A 13,149-nucleotide genomic window follows, 5' to 3' on the forward strand; every position below is an offset into this window, starting at 1 on the left:
ACAATTTGCATATTTTTAAACTCTCAAAACAGACGTCACATCCCGAACCTCACAGCAATTGGCTGCCGACCGCGTTTTTCGCTTGATATTTGCATAAAGTCAAAAACTGCCCAACCTTTTTGACGCTCTCGGTCGCTCTCAACGCTTTCTCCGGTCCGCTGTCAATCCCAAAATGCACTGCGCGAGCGTGAAGCTCGACTTCCATAGGAATGAATTGAAAACGCTCGCTCCGCTCCGCTCGCACCGCGCCAGTGGAAACGCACCGTCACGGTGTATTGCATTTCACGCATCGCCCGTGACGCTTGCGTATGAAAGAAAGCGCGTCGATCGTTGCTCGCGCCTCGCGTTGACTATGTAACGGTGCGTTTCCACTACAGCGGCAAAAGTCCGCTCAGTGCCGCTGGCAACGCTATAACGCCTCCGCTTTGGGGTGTGTCATTGCGAGTGTGTTTAATCGAAGTTTTTTTCAACACACGGACAGTATAATCACCAGAAATGCACGCGATTACATTTACAGATAGACAAGCTTTGTTTCCAAATGCACCAAGCAAAGATATCCTTTCAATTTTATAAACTTTTATTAACCCAGCCAATATAATCACAATGAACACATCCAAAATAAAATATTTAACATATATATAACAACTGCAAAGCGTCTAATTTGTAAACAAAATGATTTACGCACTAAATCCAGCATAAACTCAAGCAAAATTTGCATATTTTTAAACTCTCAAAACAGATGTCACATCACGACAATTGGCTGCCGACCGCGTTTTTCGCTTGATATTTGCATAAAGTCAAAAACTGCCCAACCTTTTTGACGCTCTCGGTCGCTCTCAACGCTTTCTCCGGTCCGCTGGCAATCCCAAAATGCACTGCGCGAGCGTGAAGCTCAACTTCCATAGGAATGAATTGAAAACGCTCGCTCCGCTCCGCTCGCAACGCGCCAGTGGAAACGCACCGTAATGCTGCGTTCACACCAAACGCGAAAATGCGTCTGGCGCGAGTGATTTCAATGTTAAGTCAATGGTAAGACGCGTTTACGCGCGTCTGGAGGTCTTGCGGCGCGAATGATCTGAACTTCTGCGTCAATTCGCGCCGCGTTAACCAATCAGGAGCCTGCCTGCTTGCTGCTGTCACGTGGTGAACTGACAGTTTAATGTTATTTTATGTTTGGCCTCAATAAATTATTTTGTAATATGACTAAAATGCACAACAAAGCAAATCTTTCACATAAAAACTCGATTTCAATATGAGAGATAGCCTACTCATTTGTATTGAATGCTATTTATTCCATATCTATTCTAGATTAGCCTATATGAAACTTTATTAATCTAATGTAAAGACACCAAACATAATTAAGTGTATAATTTTCAAAAAAAATCACAGGACAGGTTTCACTTTTGGAGGCTGGCTCCATTTATTATCAAAACAAAAATAAATGACAGATTAGGTGCGGGAGAGGGTGAACCTCGCGCCGGGCTGTACAGCGCGGGCTCGTCATGCAGAGACCACTCGAGGCCGAGGCTTTATACGGCCTACGCTGTCCTCGTCAGCGTCCTCACTGTTAGGTCCACCAAACCTACCTCCTGGAGCAAATTGTGAAACTCCTGAAACCCTCCGGAGGTTTTGGTGGACCCGAGTACAGCGACGATGTCCCCTACGCAGCTGTTTCTGCTCTCCAGAGCATATAAGAGCGGTGACTCTCTCGATTAATGCTAATGCTAATGCTCGATAAACATCTAAAAAAGATGGCCGCCAACAGCTTTCGAAACTTTCGCCCCCGGACTTCGCCTTTAGGCCCTTTCACACTGGACGCGATTTTGACGCACGAATAATTCGCGCGATGGGTTTATTTTTTGATCAGCTGTTTGTGTAATGAGCGCTTCCACACCGAACGCGAATGTGCTGAGGCGAAAAAACGACTTTTATTTTTTTCGCTTCGATGTCGATTTTTTTTTTTACTTTTGCGGCGACAGAATAGGCTTCAGCCAATTCACATACTACAAGGACAACGATTTGAAAGACAATGTGTGGCGTAGCATTGCCAACCAACCGGTTATCACGACTGTGAGTGTGTTGTGTGATAGTCCTGTGCTGTGTAGGCTAGCAGGCCAAACTACATTTGGGATAGAAAGCTAACACTATTATCGTCAAAGATAGAGACAGAGACCGTGTTTACTTTGAACACGTAACAAAATGCAGTGAGACTATTTAGGGCTGCTTTTAGTAGGCTATACTATACATTCTTTGTGTGATATTTCTAGTCGAATGATTTTTAACTTACTTCATGTGTTACATGTAATGTGTAGTTACATTACAAAACGCACTGTTGAAGACGCAAAAAAAAAAAAAAAACTGCACATAAGCATACTCCCCTTCAGACTTTCTGTTCTGTAAGATTGGGTGCACCCAAAACCTTCTTTTCTGTCTTTTAAATAAAATGAAAAGCTCGTCTTCACTGGATGCTATGACTATGACTGGATGATGATGATGATGATGATGATGATGATGAAGTGTCCATGTTTTCTCAGCTGTCGGCGCGATTCGCGCGAAAGTTTTGGAATGTTGAAGCTCTCTGAACGTCACAGACGTCGCAAATTCGCGTCGCGGCTGATGTGAATGGTTTTGATGCGAACTATTCGCACACGAACTATTCGCTTTTTCGTTTCGCTTTTTCGTTACGCATCCGGTGTGAAAGGGCCTTTTGACGCGCGTGACGCGCGTAAATTTCGCTTCAAACTTTTGATTTTACGCGCGTCAATTTCGCTCTCGACGCGCGAATGCACACAAAGTGGTCACGCGTATAACTAGACGCGGCAGGCGCGAATTTTGACGCATTTTCGCGTTTGGTGTGAACGCAGCATATGTAACGGCCCTAACAGTTACAAGGACATTTTACTTGGGAATGTAACGTTAGTAACAAGAAGAAATGTTTAAATTATGAGCTATTTTCCCTTTTCTTTTGGCAGTTTGTAATGTAACTGATTGTTACTGCTGGTTGCCAAGGTAACAAAGAGTCTTAGACCTCAGTTAGCCTGGGGGTAAGGTGTCTAATTTTTTTGGTCTAAATTAAGTCAGTCTTTATTTTTGTGAAACAGTCTAACTTGCATTAGACTGTCTATGAGCAAATTTTAGACTTGTCTAACACTATAGACCGGTCTAAAAAAGCTTTGTGAAACCGGCCCATGGTGATATCTATCAGCTCATTTTTCATTAACCCTATTCACTAGGATGTCTTGCCTTAAAACAACATTAAGGTATAGCAACAAGTAAAAAAAGCTATTAACCTAGGACATCTGCATCATTTGGATGGTTATCATTCATCATCATCCTGCTGTTTTGTGTTTGTTCGATTCAGGTTTTGTTTTCAGACACAACTAATAGCTCTCTGGTTAAAAAGTACATCAATAAGAAGAAATCTGAAGCTGGCATGACCTAAGCATAATGTGCGCAATTCAAAGTCAGACCCCTATGTGGAAAATGCAAAGCACTGAGTATGACAATCTGATCATATGTAAGTCTGAAGTTGGAAGGCAGCCCAAAACACAACTAAGCATGTTTGATAGGAGCGGGCGTGAAATTGGTTATATGGGCTAACAGGAAAAGCAGCTTTAAATAGGGGAGACTCAGCTTTAAAATGTCATGTATTTATTTTAACATGCAAGGACAATTTGAAAAACCATGGAATTTAAAGACAAGAAATGTCAATCATAAATGTTGTGAAATTTAAAATTGAATTGCATGTAAAGTAAGTGGCACAAGGAGCGTCCTGTCAGCGTGTGATGCCTCTGTGATGGAAGATTTGCTATGAGAAAAAAAGTGGGACATGAAATAAAATAAAATATTAAATTACAAAATAGGGCCTGCAGCCAGTATTTACCCGAAAGAAGGAGAGAGGATGTGCTTAAATGTGCTGTAGTTTTTGACTGTACTAAAGCATAAAAATACCATGTTTGCAGGTATTTTGGAAACATGCTGAGTTCACATACTCGTTTCTCTGAAAAACAATCTGTAAAAATAAAAGGTGCCTGGAGGAACCTTTTGGGGTTCTTCACTTTGCCACACCGGCGGAACCGTCTGTAGATCCTCTAGGCACCCTTTAAAAAGGGGCGGTTCTCTGAGGAACCACAGGTTTCCTGAGGAACTCTTATATTAGGCACTGTCTGGAACCACTTTGGGTGCCTCCAGGAACCAAATTTCATTTTTTTTTTATATTTAATTTCATGTTGTTACTATGGTTACCTTTGACTTCTATTATAATAAACAAATTGAACCAAATGCAAAATAAGAATTGTTTATTACATATTTGATATTCATTTTTATACATACACATGGGAAAAAAAGCTAACTATAGATTAATATCAATGAATACACAAAAAAATAGTATAATACATAAGCAACATGAATAATCAACCATGTATATACAATAGATAAACAAGAAAAGACATCTCAGCAAAATGCATGGAAACACATATTTTCCACAAAATAAATCAATGTAAAAAAATTACATTTTGACTAATTAAAAATGTCCATCTTTACTTAACTTTAAAACATTTGTGTTTCAGTCCGATGGTAAGTCTGACATCACTGTTTCCAAGTCCAAAATCTCTATCAGATGCCAAAAACAAACAAATAGTGCTAATATGCACTCATTGTGCTGTAATATTCCTGAAAATTATGATCCTAACCTTTATCTCTATACTGAAATCTCTGATGGTTAGTTATTCAGCTATTTTGAATCATAAAAAGTCTGGGATGCCGTTAGACTGGAGACTGTAATGTACACTATGGCTTTTGAAAAGCTTAAATGTGTGACTTGAATCAACAGTGTTCATAATGGTTGTTGAGTATTCTCATGAAACAAGATAGAGGAAGTAGAAGTAGAGGCTTCGACCCGGAAACAGTATTAAGGTGCAGTAAAATTATCTGTTGTTCTGTGAATGTTCACTGGTGAATTCCAGTCATTTCAATGAGAATCCACATGATCAGCAATTTCGTTTGTGGTAAAAAATGTCACTATGGGACCAAGTTGGTGTGAGGTAGCCTACTTAAAGAGTTAGAAAAGTGAAAAGGTACAGCAGATTCGTTTTCCGTTTGGTTTCCCTCTTTTCTGTTGGATGGTCCAGGCACTTCAATGATTTTCAGGTCTACAGGAGGATTTTTATTCTTGTTCAAACTTGTATTTCAGCTTACCGAGATCACTGCAAAGTACAACATTTACTGTTAGTAAGGTTATTAAAGTGATAGTTGTGAAATTTAAATAATTTCCTCAGCCTTGTGACGTTCCAAACCTGTTTGACTTTCTGTCTGTGGAACCCAAAAGCAGATCTCAGGCATAATGCAACCCCAGTCACCATTCACTTTCACTGCATGAAACACAAGCAGAAAAAATTGTGTAAATCATTCATGAAACCATTCTTATGTACACTTGTCTAGTTCAATTCAATGCAACAATTTATGTAAAAATGGTTAAGCTCCAAAAATGTCCCAGAAAAGATCCTAAAAATAATCAACGAGTTCACAACTCATGTGTTATGGGTTGTGTTGTAAGTCTTCTGAAGCCATATAATATCCTAGCTTTTTCCTTTTTTTTTGTCGAAAAATACTAAACTTGAAGTTATAATTCAGAGTTAAAATGTCTTATATTCAAATGCAAATGATAAAGATATAAGACAAAATGCATAGCATTATTTGTGAACCAAACCTGATATTATTTTTCTGAGTAACATGAATGAGATTTGAGAGGGAAGGGGAAGATTTTCAGAGAATAACTGATTAAAAAACACAAGTACACAGTCAAACAATACAATTTCACACAGAGAAAGTTCATAGTAATAAAGTACTTGCATGTGGTGCAGGTAACTTACTGTAATTCAATGTTGCCATTGAAATGTTCAGATCATTTTAGAAATGTACTGGTTGTTCTGGGGAAACAAAAGAACAAAGCTGATTATTCACAACATAATATTTATTGACCAGTAAATGGCTTTAAAATGGTATTTGAGAGAATGAGGGCACCTGTAGCAGTAACGTTAGTAACGTTAAGTAAAGTTAGGCTAAACAAAAACAGACCAAACTATATTAACCTGCTTTTGTTATAACAAACGCCAATGACGAAATAAATTAGTTAGGCTATATCAGCAATTTGAAGACACAGTTGTACAGAATATGTTGAATTGAATGACTAAATCAATAATTTCCATTTGTTCATTAGATCAATGTAACGTTAGTTAGCATCGCGGCTAAAACCTTCAAACCAGATACTGTGCAATAAACAAGTGGTAAACACTGTAAAAACGTAGTAATGTATAATAAATGTAGTTTATATATGTGTGTGTTTGAATATATAGTGAGTAGACTCTGTATTTATATTTATTTGGCGAGTTTACAAACCTTGTAACGGAGAGCCGAACAAACGGCGGAAGCTTTTATGAGAGAGGAGCCGTTACTTCAAACCCGATGACGTCGATCAGCTGAGCTTTGTTGCGCGCGAGCAGCGCGAGCATCACTGAAGCGACCACAGCAGAGAATAGCAGGCAGCAGTTTCGTGACAGAATAAAACTTCTCTCCTCCTGGTTCTTCTTCATATTATTAATATTATTATTATTATTTAGTGTTGTTGTTTAAAGAGGCTATATGCAGATTTTGAAATTTAAACTCGCGACTGACACCTGTGGCCAAAAACGGAACTGCTCTTCCTTTATGCTCGCTCTCGCAGCGCGCTCGTACGTGCACACTTCACAAGTCATCCGCTGCAAAGAAGTCAACATTATGTTTACAGAGGTAAGAACAGTCAAATACATATATTGTTTGAGAAACTAAGTTTGTTTGCAATATATATGACACAACATGAACGCGCTTGACGTCACATCCGCAGACAGCGCGCGAAAAATCCGACCCGACAGAAAATAGGAAAAATAGGATACAGGCTTATAGGTGCACCCACTGTGAGCTGACAAGGTGTCAGTATGCTCATCAGGAGATGTTTGAGTCATAAATGGTCAAATAAAAAGGCTATTGTTACGTTTATTTTGGGGAAAAAGTTGCATATAGCCTCTTTAAGGTTTAAATTACTTAATAAAATAGGCCTATACTAAATAAATGTAAGCTACCCAAGTGAAAAAGACGTAGGCTACTGTTAAATATATTAAAATGCATTAAAGTATATTTGTATTGTAGGTCTACTAAAAACACTCAAGTACATTTTTAATGCATTTAATAGTACGTCTTTTTCACCTGGGTATGTATACTGAATCAAACTTAAGTAGCCTATAATAATAATAATAGGATAATAATAATCTTATTCTGGCCTCACTGAACCATTGGGTTCCTCCAGATGCTGGCTTTAAAGGGGACATATCATGCTAAATCCACTTTTTTAGCCCTTAAATGCATTTTGTTGTATATTTGGAGTGTTTAGAAGTACAGAAAATATGAAATTATTCTCTTCAGGTGCTTCGTTGATATCTTTATATTCTGTTTTGGTCATATTTTTCAACCTGTTCCGATTTTTCTGTTATCTATGACGTTTTGTGAACTAATACGTCACAGTATTTGCAGCGGAACTGCCAAATAAGGACATTGACTCCCGGCCCAACACTTCGTGCAATCCGCCATTTCTATTTCTCACTGCAATTTTGTAGTCCAAGCTAAAGGATGCAGAAGTTACGAGAGGGTAAGTTAAAATGTTCGGTTGTTGGATGTAGTAACCCACACACTTCATTACACCGTCTAATGTAGATGAACTGCCGCGCTTGTGTCAGGACGCATGTTTAACTGAAAGAACGAGCAGAGAGAGAGACCCGGTCGCGCGCGCGCTCACTCTCTCTCTCTTCAGAGCCAGACGAACGTGTAAACAAGACATCACCGTCTCCAAACTAGACCATAGACATCATATAGGTAGACGCCCTATCGACCGCTACTGCCTATTGGCACGGACGAGCCGTGGGGCCGGCATCTTAAACCGGTCAACCGCTCCGCTCAGTGTAATCTGTTTGGCAGGTGTCAGCACATTTAATTAATCATCTCACTGAATACCGAACCGATTTTCACGCGGGTTTTTTTGCTGCAAAGGTCATACATGTAGCTATGATACAGGATACATTGCATATTTTATTCACAAAATACAACCAATAGTACGGTAATGTTAAATGTTGAATCTAACTTGTGAAAAGTAATCCCCGAGCGATGGTCCGCCGATTTGAGCAGGAATATGCTGCACAGTGCTCTGGCGTCTACTGCTGCTATGCAACGCAAATAGGAGTATGACCGGTTTAAGATGGCGGCCGCATTTCTTGCGCCCAGCGGCCAATAGGGCGTCTAGCTATATATGATGTCTATGAACTAGACGCTGTCTTGCTCTCTCTCCCTCGCACATATTAATCAAAATAAATCGACACGGTGGTAAAAGGTCGGAAGACCAAAGTTTCATGTGTAAATACAGTAACACACCATTGTGATACATCCATATGAAGACGTTGTTCTGCAGATTCGTCGTCTTCATTTTCATCTCGCTCCGGCTCTGACTCTGGCTCGAACATGTAAGGCTGGATGGACAAGTCTTCCGTTGTTGACATTTTGTTAATAACGTGTGAATAAAAAGTTTCTGTGCCGCTAGATAATCGTATCTCTAATATCAAACTACAAAAATGGCTGAACGGGGTGGAGTTGAACCTCTGCAACCTGGAGAGGGGCGGGGTATGAAGTGTCTCAGTTGTATTTAAAGAGACCGCACCAAAACGGGTTGATTGAGACGCACCTCAGAAAAGGGGTAGAAAAGGGGCCTGTGGAGCTATAATAATGAGGAATTCAGACCCAAGCATTGCAGTTCCGCTTTATATAGACTACAAATGTATGATTTATATGTAAAAAGGAACAATTTAAAAGCATGATATGTCTCCTTTAACATAAGAGATCTTCCAGGAACCACTTAAATGTTAAAAGATCTTCCAGTAACCCTTTTATCGCATTCAAGTTCCTCTATTTTCCCCCAAAGCACTTCGAGGTCTCATGGTAATGAAAAGGTGACTCCAGAACCTCTGAACTAAATACTAAAAGTGCTTAAAGGATCCCATAAGTTCCATAAGAACCTCAAAGATTGTCAGTGCTCCTCCGGTAACCCTACTATAGGAGAAAGAGCTTTGAGGCACTTAAATTACATTTTGAAGTTCCTTGCGTATCCAACAGGATATTTGAGGCTCCTTTAGTTTTTACAGTGTAGAGCCAGTTCTTTTACTTTGAAATGTGCCTTCTGTGTAGGAATGTCTGTTTTTGTTTTGGTCTGTGCGATACCGCACGTTGCCAATTTACCCAATAGTATTTCGACACCACAGGTTGCCAGTTGGCGGAAAACACAGCATATTGCAGCCATGGATGCCAATGAACAAACTAGGTCAGTGATGACAGATTCTACCCGACCTAAAAAGCCTCCACACCCATCTAAAATTCTCTATAAACAGGAGTAAATTAAAACGTGATGTCAACTCACCATAAATCAATAAATCAGCTTACAGTGTGCAAGTCTCCTCGCCTTCCATTGTCAATTGCGCTCGTTCCTGTTGCATGTCCTCAATATATATATATATATATATATATATTTTTTTTTTTTTTTTTTTTTTTTTTTTTTTTTGCGTGTCCTCAATCTGGCAACCTGAGTGAGCGTTGAGTCTGAGGAGGAGGGGGCGGAGAAAGGAAACAACTCTCTCCAATATTTTTAATTTGGACTGCAGTACCCATTTCAACCGCTAGCTATCAATCTCACATACTGCACCTTTAACCTTCAAAAAGGGCTGACTTTCAACCTTAGGATGTCAAACCACATTTTATAAGAGCTGTTTTTGTTTAGAAATGTCAAAATGCAGTTTAAAACCCTTATTTGTGTGATTTAGAAATATTCTACTTTCTTAAAGATAAAGATACACAATTGTTTAAAGGGGTGGTATAATGCCCCTTTTTACAATATGTAAAATAAGTCTCTGTTGTCCCCAGAGTGTGTATGTGAAGTTTCAGCTCAAAATACCCCACAGATAAGGATCAGTTAAAACACGTCGTTTCCTGTGTGTCCCTTTAAATGCAAGTGAGCTGCTGCTCTCGGGACACATGCAAATAGAAAAACACCCATAAATTAAGATCAGTTTATTAATCAGTTTAACAACACATGTGTGCTCCAAATACTCACAACACAACCAAATACAGAAACGCGCTGCAAATAGCACAGACCACAATGGAAATGTTTCTAGGGACTTATAGCATAAAGTCTACTTTTTTTTTTTTTTTGCAAAACAAACAGAGATGACCTGTTTATGACATAACTTTGTATACAATATACAAAATGTATTAACAATATGTTCAATGTCATCAGAATACAAATGAGAAAAGAAGAGTTAACGATGAGCTGAAAATAAATAAATAAGATAGAGAAAAAGAACACGAGGGTAAGATATTAATCTATACATCATGTTATGTTTAAATAAGTTTCATAATAATGTTAGGTAATGCAGGGTCCAAAGATGAGAAGGAAAGTTTTAAAGTTGAGACACAGATATAACGCATATTTTAAAAACTTTTTTTGTATAAAATGTATATTTATTTGCAACATTTATGTTAACCGCAATAATAAGACATTTCTGTTGTAAGAACAGCTATTCAGCTGATGGACACGTGCTGCGTTGTCATGGGAACATCCCAGGTGAAAATAATGAGGAAATGATGTTGTCTTTCGTTGCTCCCTTCACCAAGTGCGTTCCAAACGGGTAGGCTACATAATGGCACACTAGAGCCCTGCTCTCTCCAAAGTCCCCACTTCAAGGGCTCTGCCCTTCGAAGGGAGTAGGGCATAGGGATGCTCACGAGCAATAAGGATGTCCCAGCCGGGTTCGTCACTTATTGGGGTCCCCTGGAAACATTTCTGTTATGGTCTGTGCTATTTGCAGCGCGTTTCTGTATTTGGTTGTGTTGTGAGTATTTGGAGCACACGTGTGTTGTGAAACTAATGAAGATGTTTTCTTAATTTGCGGATGTTTTTCTATTTGCACGTGTTTTCTTCAGTTGCAGTGCTTTGAGCTCTCTCGGCCACCGTACAGATTACCTCACGCAGACAAGCACTAAAATGTCAGAAACTGTTCTGCCTTTTATGTTTTCTGAAGTCGGACAATGATCGAGAGACTCAAGAAGAAGTGACAACATGTAGAATGCAACAGGACATTTCTGAATGGTTATTTGATGAATTTATAATGCTGATATGGAGTTAACTATGTATCTTGTTTTATCCATGTATTTGATTAGCATATTCTGTCATGATTATCTATAAAATCTCTTGTGTGGGAACTGTTGTAAGAGTGACATGCTATTGCATTTGTGTTACGTACTGTATTGCATGTGAAAAGATAGATCCGATAGCTTGAGTAGACTCACAAATGTGCTCTACACAACTCTTCCTCTTCTCAACATGGACTGCGTTTTCCCGGGGGCAGGGTTTATGTAAATTTTAGGGTTGGTGATGTCATTAACCCGGGAGGAATGTCGTGTAGTCCCTACCAGCCGTTCGTTGTAGTCCTTAAAAAACGATTTCTATAAAAGCAAATATCTTGAACTTTGAGCGTTGTAAATTTGCAGATGTTGTTTTTTTACTAGATTACAAGTGAAATCATAATCAACCACCCCTTTAACAATTGAGTAACCTGGCTACAAATGTTGCCACTGTCACTCATTAGGGGCTAGCTAGTTTATTTAGCTTTAGTTATGCCTATAATTATTTTATTTTTTTCTTCTCAGGTTCAACTTTGGGAGAAAAGAACCCTAACGGCACAAACACACCCACGCACGAGCGGGTTGATGTCAGACGGCAGCTGTGGAATCCTGGAGCTTCTTGCGCACAGTAAATCTCACGTCACTGATCGGAGGACACGTTACACTACCGCTCTCTGGCAGCGTCCAGTCAAACGCCGCTCTGTTTTCACTGTCGGGAGGCCTCCGGCTGCATATTTCTGTAATTAGGCTTTTATGCTCAGCAGTTCTGCAGCTGTGCTGACATTTGGGTGTCGCCCCCCTGTTTCTCACGGTCCCTCTGCCAATGCTGCTAGGCCGCTGGTCACCGGCCAAGACTGAGGTCCATGTGTCAGAATGAAGGTGCTTTTTCAAAATATATTCCCTTCCCGTCTAGTGGAAGTTAAATGTGATGCCATGTCAAGGTCATCTCGCAAAACCGCAGCTTGCTGAGGTGCTTTTAAAGAGACCTGCTTGTACTGTATGTGTAGAAGTCCATGTAAAACTAGATGTAAAACAGACTGCGCAAAACTCATCACCAGGAGGATGGAGTTTGTGCAAAGTCAAACGACCCCATTTCTATGTTTTCACAATGTTCTGGTGGCTTTGGCTTTTGTTGTGGTTTTGCGAGGGTGCTATGAGTTGTTGCTAGGGTGTTGCTAGGGTGTAATTACCTGGTTGCTTACTGGCCAAAATCCAAAGAGTGCCTTTTCAATGTAGACACCATGTCCTAAACAAACGCTATGCGACAAATTTCTAGTGGCAAGCAATTTGTTGCGTTGGTAGGCATACGCCTAAAACAGTAGCAACGACCGTAACATGGAGGGGTTTGCAATACAAATGTTGTCTTATTTACAACATTACAATGTGTTGCCGCCACGCTGGACTACTGTATCTTTTAAGGCAGCGGCAGAATGTGTGGCTGGTATGTGTGGCTTAATTCCGTGCTGTCGTCTTCGCCAGTTTCAAACCATGTCTTCGTTATATTGTCATTTTATATTGTCAACAACACAACCTTGTTTTTGCAGCGACGGATTTGGAGTGACAGTCTAAATGTAGCCTTCCAAATGTAGTCCTAAATCCGATACAGGTCAGATGTTTTGCAATGCGAATTCACTCTGAACTGTCATATCGGAATTCATACAACTTCGTCACAATTCTGCTCTCATGGGAGTCACTTCAAAGATTTTACATACCCGAAGTTATCAAGACAGCTGTGAAAGGTAGACAGTGAAGGACCATGATCTGTTCACACTGGAATTGGATATTGGCCACATTTACTGTAAAACAACAACGTGAAAAGCTATAAAAAAAAAAAAAACGGATCTGAGCAATAAATCTGAATTAAGCACTAATACTCACAGTGTGAACTTAACCCCAGTT

Source organism: Scardinius erythrophthalmus (genome assembly GCF_964197995.2).
Source record: "Scardinius erythrophthalmus genome assembly, chromosome: 15".
Lineage (NCBI taxonomy): Eukaryota > Metazoa > Chordata > Actinopteri > Cypriniformes > Leuciscidae > Scardinius > Scardinius erythrophthalmus.